The 11,352-nt window shown below is 34.4% G+C and overlaps 1 pseudogene; it reads left to right on the top strand.

The window, feature by feature from the left end:
• The first annotated feature begins 499 nt into the window (after positions 1–499).
• Positions 500–1,340, top strand: LOC123786796 (large ribosomal subunit protein mL46 pseudogene; annotated as a pseudogene).
• Positions 1,341–11,352: the final 10,012 nt, after the last annotated feature.

Raw genomic sequence — 11,352 nt, forward strand, 5'->3', positions numbered from 1 at the left:
CTGGATGGTTAAACAAACTAGTACATCCGTACAATGGAACATTACTCTACAATGAAAAGGAATGAACTACTGATGTATACAAGAACTTGGATGAATATCCAGAGAATTGTGCTGAGTAAAATAAAGCTCATCCCAAAAAGTTACACACTGTATGATTCAGTGATACAAAGTCTTGAAATAAAAAAAATTGAATGGATGGAAAACACATAAATAGTTTCCAAAGGTAGGAGGAGAGGAAGGAAAAGGCATGGTTATAAAAGGACAATAGAGGAACCCTTATGGCAAGTGAACTGTGCTTATCTTTACTATGGTGGTGGATCCATGAATGTACATATATGATCAAACTGCATTGAATCAAACACATACAGATATACACACAAAACAAGTGAAATATGAATAAGTTAGGTGGATTTCAGCAATGTCAACTCTCTATTTGTATTTTACTCTAGTTTTGTAAGATGTTGGGGAAAATTGAATAAAAGGTATATGAGAGAGAAGAATGGCGGCACCGGTAAGGTGGGCTCTGTTTGGGGTGGCGAAGGGCTGGCGGTGGTTGGAGGGGCTCTGGGCTGGTCGCCCGGGTTCTTGCAGCCTGGCACTTGCGGCCGCACCCTCGAGCAGCGGGTTTCCATCGCGACTTTTGAGCGAGGTGTGCTTGCAGTGGCCACCGCTGATCTCGAAACCACTGACCCCATTGCAGGAAGAGATGGCTGGCTTTACTACAGCAGATTGAAGTAGAGAGAAGTATGTATTCAGACCATGAGTTTCGTGCTTTGGATGAAGCCCAGCGACTGGCAAAGAAGAAAGTTGACTTGTATGATGAAGAAGAAGATGAACAGAATATATTGCTGGTGCAGGTTTTGGAAGATGTATGGGAGCAGAAATTCCTACAATTCAAACTCGGCGCTCACATAACAGAAGCTGATAAGAAGAATGACCGAACTTCACTGGACCGGAGGCTAGACAGGAACCTTGTCCTGTTGGTCAAAGAGAAGCTTGGAGACCAGGATGTTTGGATGCTTCCCCAGGCAGAGTGGCAGCTCGGGGAGACCCTCCGAAGAACAGCAGAGCAAACCCTGGCCACGCTCTCAGAAAACAACCTGGAAGCCAAGTTCCTGGGAAATGCCCCCTGTGGCCACTACAAGTTCAAGTTCCCTCAGGCAATGCGGACAGAGAGTAGCCTCGGGTCCAAAGTATTCTTCAAAGCACTACTATTAACTGGGGACTTCTCCCAGACTGGAAAGAAGGGCCATCATGTCTGGGTCTGTAAGGAGGAGCTGGGCGACTATTTGAAACTGAAGTACCTGGCCCAGGTTAAGAGATTTCTTTTGGACCTCTGATGGGCAGTGCCACCTGTGGACAATACTCGACCAGGCCTGTGGTCGGGACCTCGAGGACATTGTGTGCTTGTCCTATCTTTGCAGGGAACAGCATGCATCCAACTAAATTCAGAGAAATAAACGAGTTTACCATCATGGGGGAAAAAAAGGTATATGAGAACTCTCTTTTTATTATTTCTTACAACAGTATGTGAATCTACAACTATCTTAATTTAAAAAGATTTAATTAAAAAAATATTAAAGTTGCAAGATACAAAATTAACACATAAAACTACTTGTGTTTCCATGGATTAACAATGAACAATCTGAATAGGAAATTAAGAAAACAAAGACATTTACTACAACATCTAAAAGAATAAAATATTCAGGAATGAACTTAACAAGGAGGTGAAAGATCTGTACTCTGAAAACTATAAAACACTGTTGAAACAAAGTAAAGAAAACATGGATAAGTGGAAAGACATCCCATGTTCATAGGTTGGCAGACAATATTATGATGTCAATACTACCCAAAGTGTTCTAAAGATTTAATGTAATTCCTATCAAATTCCCATTTCTGTTTTAGTAGAAATGGAAATATATACCCTAAAATTCATAAGGAATCTCAAGGGATACCAAATAGTTAAAACAATCTTGAAAAAAAAGACAAAGTTGAAAGACTCACTTTTTTATTTCAAAATTTACTACAAAGTTATATTAATCAAAAACAATGTGGTACTGGCATAAAGACAGACATATAGACCAATGAAATAGAATAGAAAGCCCAGAAATAAACCCTTACAAATGATGCTGGAAAAACTGGATATCCACATGCAGAAGAAGAAAGTTGCACCCTTACCTTACATCATGTACAAAAATAACAAAATTGATCAAAGACATGTGCAAGCTAAAATGTATAAGCTAAAACTATTAAAATCTTAGAAGAAAACATTGGATGGAAGCTTCATAATATTGGATTTGGATATTGGATTGACTTTCTTGGCTATAATACCAAAAGCACAGGCAACAAAAGGAAAAAACTGATGAATTGGACTTCATCAAAATTAAAATGTTTTGTGCATCTAGGAATATTATTGGCAGAGTGAAATGACAACACATAGAATGGAAGAAAATAACTGCAAATCATATATCTGATGAGGATTAATATCCAGAATAAAGAACTCCTACAGTTCAACAACAATAACAAAACAAATAATCCAATTTAGAAATGGGCAAAGAACTTGAACAGACATCTCTCCAAAGGTACACAGATGGCTAACAAATACATGAAAAGATGTTCAACATCACTCATTTTTAGGGAACTGCAAATCAAAACCACAATCAGATGTTACTTCACACTGGCTAGGAGGTTAGTACAAAAACAAACAAACAATAAATAAAATAAAAATAGAAGTCAGGGAGGATATGGAAAAATCAGAATACTTGTACATTGCTTATGGGAATATGAAACAAAGTAGGTACTGTGAAAACAGTATGATAATTTGTCAAAAAATTAAACATAAGAAATTGAAGAAGATTTAAACAAATGGAAAGATATCCCATGTTCATGGATCAGAAGAATTAACATTGTTAAAAACTATCCAAAGCCATTTATAGATTCAATGCAATTGTTATTAAAACTTCAATGACATTTTTCACAGATAAAAAATTTGTATAAAACCACAAAATTTATATAGATCCACAAAAGACCCTCAACAGCCAAAAACAATCCTTTTTAAAAATTTTACATTTTATTGTTTCATATTATCTCAACAATAATTGAAAGTTTTTCTCAAACATTAGACCAAACTGTTTTGATTGATGGTACCTATGGAGGATTCTAGATCAAAACATGAAAGCAAATTAGGAGGTAAAACAAGGCAGACTGACAGAAGCTTAGCTTCAGAGAAAAAGAAATCTGTAAGATAAGACTGAAACTAGTAGCTCAATTAAGCATTTAAAACCATGATTTTATAACACCAATTACAGTAAAATGTATAGCCTAAGGCAAAAATACAATTTGTTTGTACTGCACTGACATCAATACTTGACCACTTTAACTCTTCTGGAAGAGCAAACCTGGAAGCATCATACTTCCTCTTGTCAAACTATACTACAAAACTGTAGTAATCAAAACAGTATGGCACTAGCATAACATTAAACATATAGACCAATGGAACAAAGTAAAGAGCCAAGAAATAAATCTTTGCATATACAGTCAATTAATCTTTGACAAGAGAGCCAATAATACCCAATGGAAAAAGGATAGTCTCCTGAATAAACTAAAGAATCATATACAGAAGAATGAGATTGGATTCTTATCTTATACCACAAAATTAACCTGAAATGAATTAAAGACTTAAATATAAGACTTGAAACTGTAAAATTCTTAGAAGTAAACATAGGGAAAAATCTTCTTGACATTGATCTTGGTACTGATTTTTTTGGATGTGCCACTGAAAGCAAAAGCAATGAAAGGTGTTGAGAGAACCTTCAGAATGGGAGAAAATATTTATATATCATATATCTGATAAGGGGTAAATATCCAGCATACATGAAGAACTCATTTAACTCAATAGTAAAAAAAAAAAAAATCCAATTTAAAAAAATGGGCAAAGGAACTGAATAGACATTTCTCCAAAGAAGGCATTCAGATGCCCAACAGGTACAAGAAAAGGTGCCTGATATCACTAATTATCAGGGAAGTGCGAATCAAAACCACAATGAGATGTCACCTTACATCTGTTAGAAAGGTTTGTCATCTAAAAGGCAAGAAATAACCTTTTGTTGGTGAGGATGTGGAACTATTGGTGGGAAAGTGAACTAGTGCATCCCCTGTGGAAAACAGTATGGAGGATCCTCAAAAAATTAAAATGAATACTGCCATATGACTGAGCAATCTCACCTTTCAGCATATAACCAAAGAAAATGAAAACAGGGTCTCCAAGATATATTTTCATTATTATGTTCATTGCAGCATTATTCGCAATAGTCAAGACATGGGAACAATGTAAATGTCCATCAACAGATGAACAGATAAAAAAGATGCAGTATATATACACAACGTGATATTATTCTACCTTTAAAATGAAGGGAATTCTGTCATTTGCAACAACATGGATGAAACTTGAGGGCATTATGCTAAGTCAGACAGAGAAAGACAAATACTATAGGATCTCTCTTGTATATGAAATCTAAAAAAGCTAAGCTCATAGGAACAGAAAGTAGAATGGCAGTTACCAAGGGCTGAAGAGTGTGGGGGATATGGAGAGATGTTGGTCAAGCGGTTTGAACTTTAAGATATAATATGAATAAATGCTGGGGATCTAATGTACAGCATGGTGATTATAGTCAACAACACTGTATTATATATATGAAAGTTGCTAAGAGAACAGATCTTAAAGGCCCTGACCACAAAAAAGAAATGATAAAAATGTGATGTGATGGAAGTGTTAGCTAAAGTTATGGTGGTAATAATATCACAATATATAAGTGTATCAAATTAATATATTGTTCACTTTAAACTCACAGTATTATATGTCAATTTTCTTGATCAGGAACAAAACCGAAAACAAAAAAGAAATACTTAATCAGAAGAGACCATTAGAAACATAAATGTCTAACTGAGAACAGAAGTGTCTAAGGAAAAAAATTTTTTTAATTAAAAGCATGATGCAGAATAAATTTAGAATGAAAAGATGAATTAAATTCAGTTCCTTGATGATAATGCCAGAAAGGAAAACAAAATGAAGACAGTACTGCATTATTAACAAGGATTGTAAGAAGCAAGAAATTATCTCAAAGAAAAAAGCATCAAAAAAATTGTAAATGGCTTTATGCGTCCCTGCTGAATCTGGAAAGTAATAACTATCATGGTAAGAAACATGTTTTTTGTGGGCATCACATTCCTTATCTTCAAAGTGAAGCTCTGGATTAGATTAGGGATATTAAACACAATGCCCTCACGCTGGCCTCCCTCCTTAGCACCCATGGCAAGAACTGATAACAGATCAAGGGATTTCCTTGCTGAGACCAGACTGAGCCCCATGGCCCTTCTCTGCACAGACAGGCAGTCACTACCCATCAACTCCTTTATTGCTCAAAATGGAACTAATTTGCTCTTCTCAGTTTTGATATTAAATAACATGCCTTCCAAATTTAAGGTTCTGTATAACTAATTGGGAGTGTTCTAGGGTGATAATGTTGCAATGTTTAATTTGAAATTTCTTAATATTTTTTTCTAAAAAAAAAAAGCATAAATGCTAACAGGGTCAAAGGAAATAACTGTTCACTTAAAGTTACAATACAAAGATAAATTCTCAGTTAAGTCTTATGGTCAGCATTATCAATTCAAATTGATAGATATCCTACCTGCACTATTTGTGGGCTAGTCTTATATTATTTGTAATACAGATTGTGGAATGATTTATTTCCACATTATTTTACCTATGTCCAGGTAAAACTTTTTAAATCGGGGAATAATACCAATGTCTACAACTGATTGGTATAGACAAATGTATTGGATAAAATGTATTATACAAGCTAATTTATTACTTTAAAAATGTAATCATAAACCATGACAAACCACAAGCCCCTTGAGTAAACTTGAGTAAACTGCTCAGGCATTCAAGTAACTAAGAATATACCACAATGTTAGTGAACAGATGGTTTTATTGAGTCATTTTCCTGTTTTCCACAAAGTTGAATTACTACATTCCTGAAAATATTCTCTCTTTCTAAGTCAGAACATTGCCCATTGCTTCAGTGCTTGATCTTGAAAATGTACTGCAAATGATGGTACTATGCCCTTCCTTGATGCAAGAAGTTTCAATAACAGAGAAGAACCAACTGAAAAACATAACCTCTTAAAGAACATAACCTCTTTTTTTTGTAACTAAGATGGAATTATATGATTCGTGTCAGAACTAAAAACTTTAAAATTTTTCCCTTTCTCCAAGCATCATCGTAATTAGAAGTTTATGAATTATCTGTGTATATCTTGTTATATTCTGTACCATACAAGGTAGATGAGATAATCTTTCCACTTTGTATTTACTATAAAACATACAGTCTTAAAGCAGTTGAACTAACATTTAATAGATATCTGCAGTATTTGCCTGTTGTTTTTCTTTTTTATCTTTTGACTCCCTTCACCTATTTCTCCTATCCCATCCCCCCCACCTCTGGCAACCACCAATATCCTCTTTGTCTCTGTGAGCTTGGTGGTTTGTTGTTGATGATGTTTAGATTCCACGTAGAAGAGAGATCATACAGTATTTGTTGTTTTCTGACTTATTTCACTTAGCATAATTCCCTTGACGTCCATCCAAGTTGTCACAAATGACAAAATTTCACTTTTTTATAGCTGAATAATAGTCCACTGTGTGTGTGTGTGTGTGTGTATTTCACAATTTCTTTATCTATTCATTCATTGGTGGACACTTATGTTGCTTCCATATCTTAGTTATTGTGAATAATGCTGCAATGAACAGAGGCATGCATATATCTCTTTGGATGGTGGTGACAATTGCACAACAATATAAATATATTTAATACCACTGAATTGTAATTATAAAAAATAAATAAAACATACTACCTTGCACAGATATGTATAATGTCAATGTGCTATGGCTTTAAAATAACTTATTTTTAGATTCTTGCAATTCGGTCAGAAAGGCTTATAATTTGATCCTAATGCATTTTTAAGACAAAGAATATTTAACTAGAAACTTAAGAAATAACTGTGGAGTGAATATATGAATTAAAACATAGCCAGTGATATCATTTATTCTGTAATTCCAGAGTTGAAAGCTTACTTCTCTTGAGATGTGATTCTCCCATACTAAAGGTGAAAAGCAAATAAAGTATTGCTCTGTTGCTTCATCACCTTATTAAGAAAGGTTGACTCTGTGCTTAGCTAGCAGGAAAAATAATTTATTTCTCTGTCACTTTATTTATTCACCTACAGCAAGGTAAATATAAGGTGTTACTTGTTATTTATTTAGCTTTTTTAAGATACCTACCCCATTACCGGAAACATATCCTATTAGGAAAGCAATTCTCTTCTCTTGTTTAGGTAGTAAGTATATCAGAATTATTTATAATAAAAGTTTTCTACATATAAAATGTTAACACCTCTAAGGAAATGTATGAAAACTTTAAAGAAAATTAATTTGCAATATTACACGGTTGTAGTCATGTAAGTGATTACACTAAGATCGAAGAGATACACAGTGTTTTCAGTGCAACACAAGATATAAATACAATCAATTCTATATAACTGGTGGGAATAGCATTCTTAACATATCACTCAGGCCAATATTCTTAGTGTAATCACTTACATGACTACAACCATGTAATATTGCAAATTAATTTTCTTTAAATATTCTTTTAAAATGGGAAGTACAACAACTGAAAACATTATATGACTGCATGGTTAGTTGTATAAAAAGCATTTGAGTAAATTCAGCACTCATTCATTATAAATATCCTTAGCAAACTAGAAAGAGTAAATCTAATCTGGCAAAAATTATCCAAACACCAACAAACAAAAAACCTTACACCAAACAACATATTCGGTAGTGCAATCTTGAAAGCTTTCTTTAAGATTGGGAAAGAGACAATGGCCACCACTATGACCACCTCTATTCAACAATTTACCAGATATCTTAATATGATGAAGCAAGAAAAATAAATAAAAGGCATAATGAAATGGTTATCATTTAAGGCAACATGACTGTATATGTAGAAAATCTGTTGCTTGTACAGACCTGTTATTAAAATTAGTAAGTAAATTTAGCAAAGTTTCTGGATACAGAGTCAATAGCAGAAATCAATATATATATTCCTATATATCATTAAAAAGATGAAAGTAGTTTTTAGAAGAAAATTTAATAGAAAATCTTTGTAATCTTGGAGAAATCAAAGATAATTTTTAAGACATGGAAAGGCGAAAAAAAAAAAAAAGGCCAAACAAGCATATGACATATGAAAGTGTGTTCATGTCATGAAGCATCAGAAAAATGTAAATCAAAACCACAATGAGATAGCACCTCACACCAAGTAAAATGGCTACTGTAAAAAGAGACAAACCAAACAAAAAAAAAAAGCAGAAAATAACAAGTGTTAAAAAGACTATCGAAAAATTGGAACCCTTGTTCTCTGATGGTGAGATTGTAAAAATAGTTCAACTCCTATGGAGAACAGTATAAAGTTACTTCAAAAAGTTAAAAATAGAACTATCATATGGTCCAGCAATCCCACTTCCGGGTATGTATCCATAAGAATTAAAAGTAGGTTCTCAAAGATATATTTTCAACCCATGCACGTAGCAGCACTATTCAAAGTAGCCAAGAGGTGGAAAAAAACCAAATGTAGACAAATGAATGAGTGTAGACAAACAAATGTAGTACATACACATAATGGAATATTATTCAGCCTTAAAAAGGAAGGAAATCCTGTCACATGTTACAACATAGATCATCCTTGAGGACATTATATTAAATAAAATAAACCAGTCACAAAAAAAGCAAATACTGTATGATTCCATTTACTTGAGGCACATAAAGTAGTTAAAATTACAGAAAGAGAAAGTGGAATGGTGGTTACCAGGGGCTGGAGAGGAGGAGGGAAGGAGTATTTGTTGTTTAATGAGTACAGAATTTCAGATTTATAAGATAAGTTCTGGAGTTCTTTTTCACAAAAATGTGAATATACTGTACAATAATGTAAATATACACTAAAGTGTATAGCTAAAAATGTTTAAGATGATAGCCAAAAAAAGGGGTGCCTGGGTGGTTCAGTCGGTTAAGCATCCAACTCTTAATTTCGGCTCAGGTCATGATCTTGTGGTTGTCTGCTTAAGATTCTCTCTCTTCCTCTCCCTCCACCCCTCCTTTCTCTTGCATGCTCACACCTCTCTCTCAGTCTCTCTCTCTCTAAAAAAAAAAAAAGATGGAAAAAAGACATGAAAAGCACTAAATTAGACTATTTTAAAATTAAGATTTTTTTAAAAATCAGGATTCACCATTAAAAGGCTGAAAAGGCAGTTGGTAGAAAGAGACCATATTCACAATATATATATTAACAAAGTGATACTTATCTAGAATGTATTTTTTAATTCTCAGAAATCAATATGAAAAAGACATATAACTTAGTAGAAAAATGGGAAAAAGCTTGAATAGAAATGAAAAAAGAAGATATTTAAATGGCAAATAAACATATCAACACCAAAGTAAAAAGATAACAAAGTAAAATAGTACTGTAGACCGACAAAAATGTCTGAGTGGAAGAGTAAATTAGTACAACTTCCTTGGAAAACTCTTTGTCAGTATCTACTAAACATGAATTCCTTCCAAGGTTTATGCCCAAAGAAATGTGTGCATTTGTTCACCAAGAGATGACTACTAGAAATTCATAGCAGACATACTAGACAACTACTAGCAGTAGTATTTGAAATTAATCAACTGGGTAGAAGAGTAGCATTGTGAATATATACTAGCGCGTTCACATCACATGCAAGACTTCAACAGTAAGACTCAATGGTATTCAATGATTAGAATCAGTAAATGCAATTGCTCCACCTAAAAAGTTCCATGTATACAACTGATTCCATTTATATAACGTATCTCTACTTCAGATGTCAGTTGGTGAGAAGTCATGTGTTTCTGATCTGAATCAGAAGGATATCTTCAGCTTGTGAAAATCCATCTTGATGAACACTTATCTACGTACTTTCCTATATGTAGATTATAATTTAATAAGAGTTAAATAAATAAATAAACACTTCATTCCTAAGGAATGTGTTCAGATTTTTCTCTGTTCTTCCCCTTCCCTGTCCTTCATCCAACTGGTCATAGAGCTCCATGAATACTGCCTTGTAAACGTTTTCAAAAATTTCCCAATATTTTCTGTTTCCAGTGCCACTTTCTGCTTTTTCTGCCTGCCCACCCATTGCACTTTATCAGTTCATTCAGCCACATGTATGAAAGCATACACAACGTGTGCTGGCACTCTCCTTGAACTGAGGATACACAATGAACAAGAATGGCACCATGGCCTCTGACCTCACTGAGTCTCTCCTACACCATCTTTCACAGTGATGGTCTCACAATGCAGGCCTCACCCAAGCCAGACCAATCGGAATCCTCCCAGCATTTTGCTGGGGAAAGGCATGAGTTATTGCAAACTTCTTGAGAAGTATTTTGGGAATATTTATTAAACTACACACATGCTCTTTGATGCTTCAATCTCTTTTTAGAAATCCATCTGACAGATATATAAAACTGGAAAGCCTAAAAGTCCATTAATGTAATAACTCTTCTTTCATTTTACATTATTTTCCCCTCTGTTTCTGGTGTTCTTGCATTCATTTCTTCCTTTTGATCCCTCTTCTTTCCCAGAATCCCCATTGCCACCCCCAATACCTCCACTTTGCTCGATTGGCTTATACTCATCCCCTGAGGCTCAGCTGACATATTTCTGCATCTAGAGAGTTCCTAGTCCCTCAAGAACTATGAGATATGCTGCTTCTTTTACTTCAATTATATTCCATGACGCTTACTTTATATCTTCCAATAAATGCTCTAAAGAATTCATTATGACCTGCCTGATTCAGTTCCAAAGCGATACAGTGGTTTAAAGAACCCATGTAGCCAAAAATAATTTCAAGATCAATCAACACTTTTGTTTTCTCAGACACCTTAAGGAGACTCTTAGCCCCCAACCAATAGCTATAAAAATCCCCATGCTTTCTTTCCCTAATGTATTGCCCTCATAAACCATAGCTATTTTCCTTAAAATTCTTCCTCCCAAGATAAATCTTCTAATCTTTGTCCCTATCAGCATTTTCTTGTTCTCCTTCCCTGCTCCTTTCCTCTCAATATTTCATCTCAAAAACCCAAGAACTCATTTGGCAAGCAAATTCCTCCTTAGATAGGAGAAAGAGACTGGAGGGGATGAAGCTGGTGTCCTCTTTAGCATGCGCAGGTAGAGAAAAGCTGGCACTCTTCTTATATTAATAACTGTTAGCCCA

This window comes from Ursus americanus, chromosome 9 (genome assembly GCF_024610735.1).
Source record: "Ursus americanus isolate L20-20 chromosome 9, mUrsAme1.1.p, whole genome shotgun sequence".
NCBI classification, from domain to species: Eukaryota; Metazoa; Chordata; class Mammalia; order Carnivora; family Ursidae; genus Ursus; species Ursus americanus.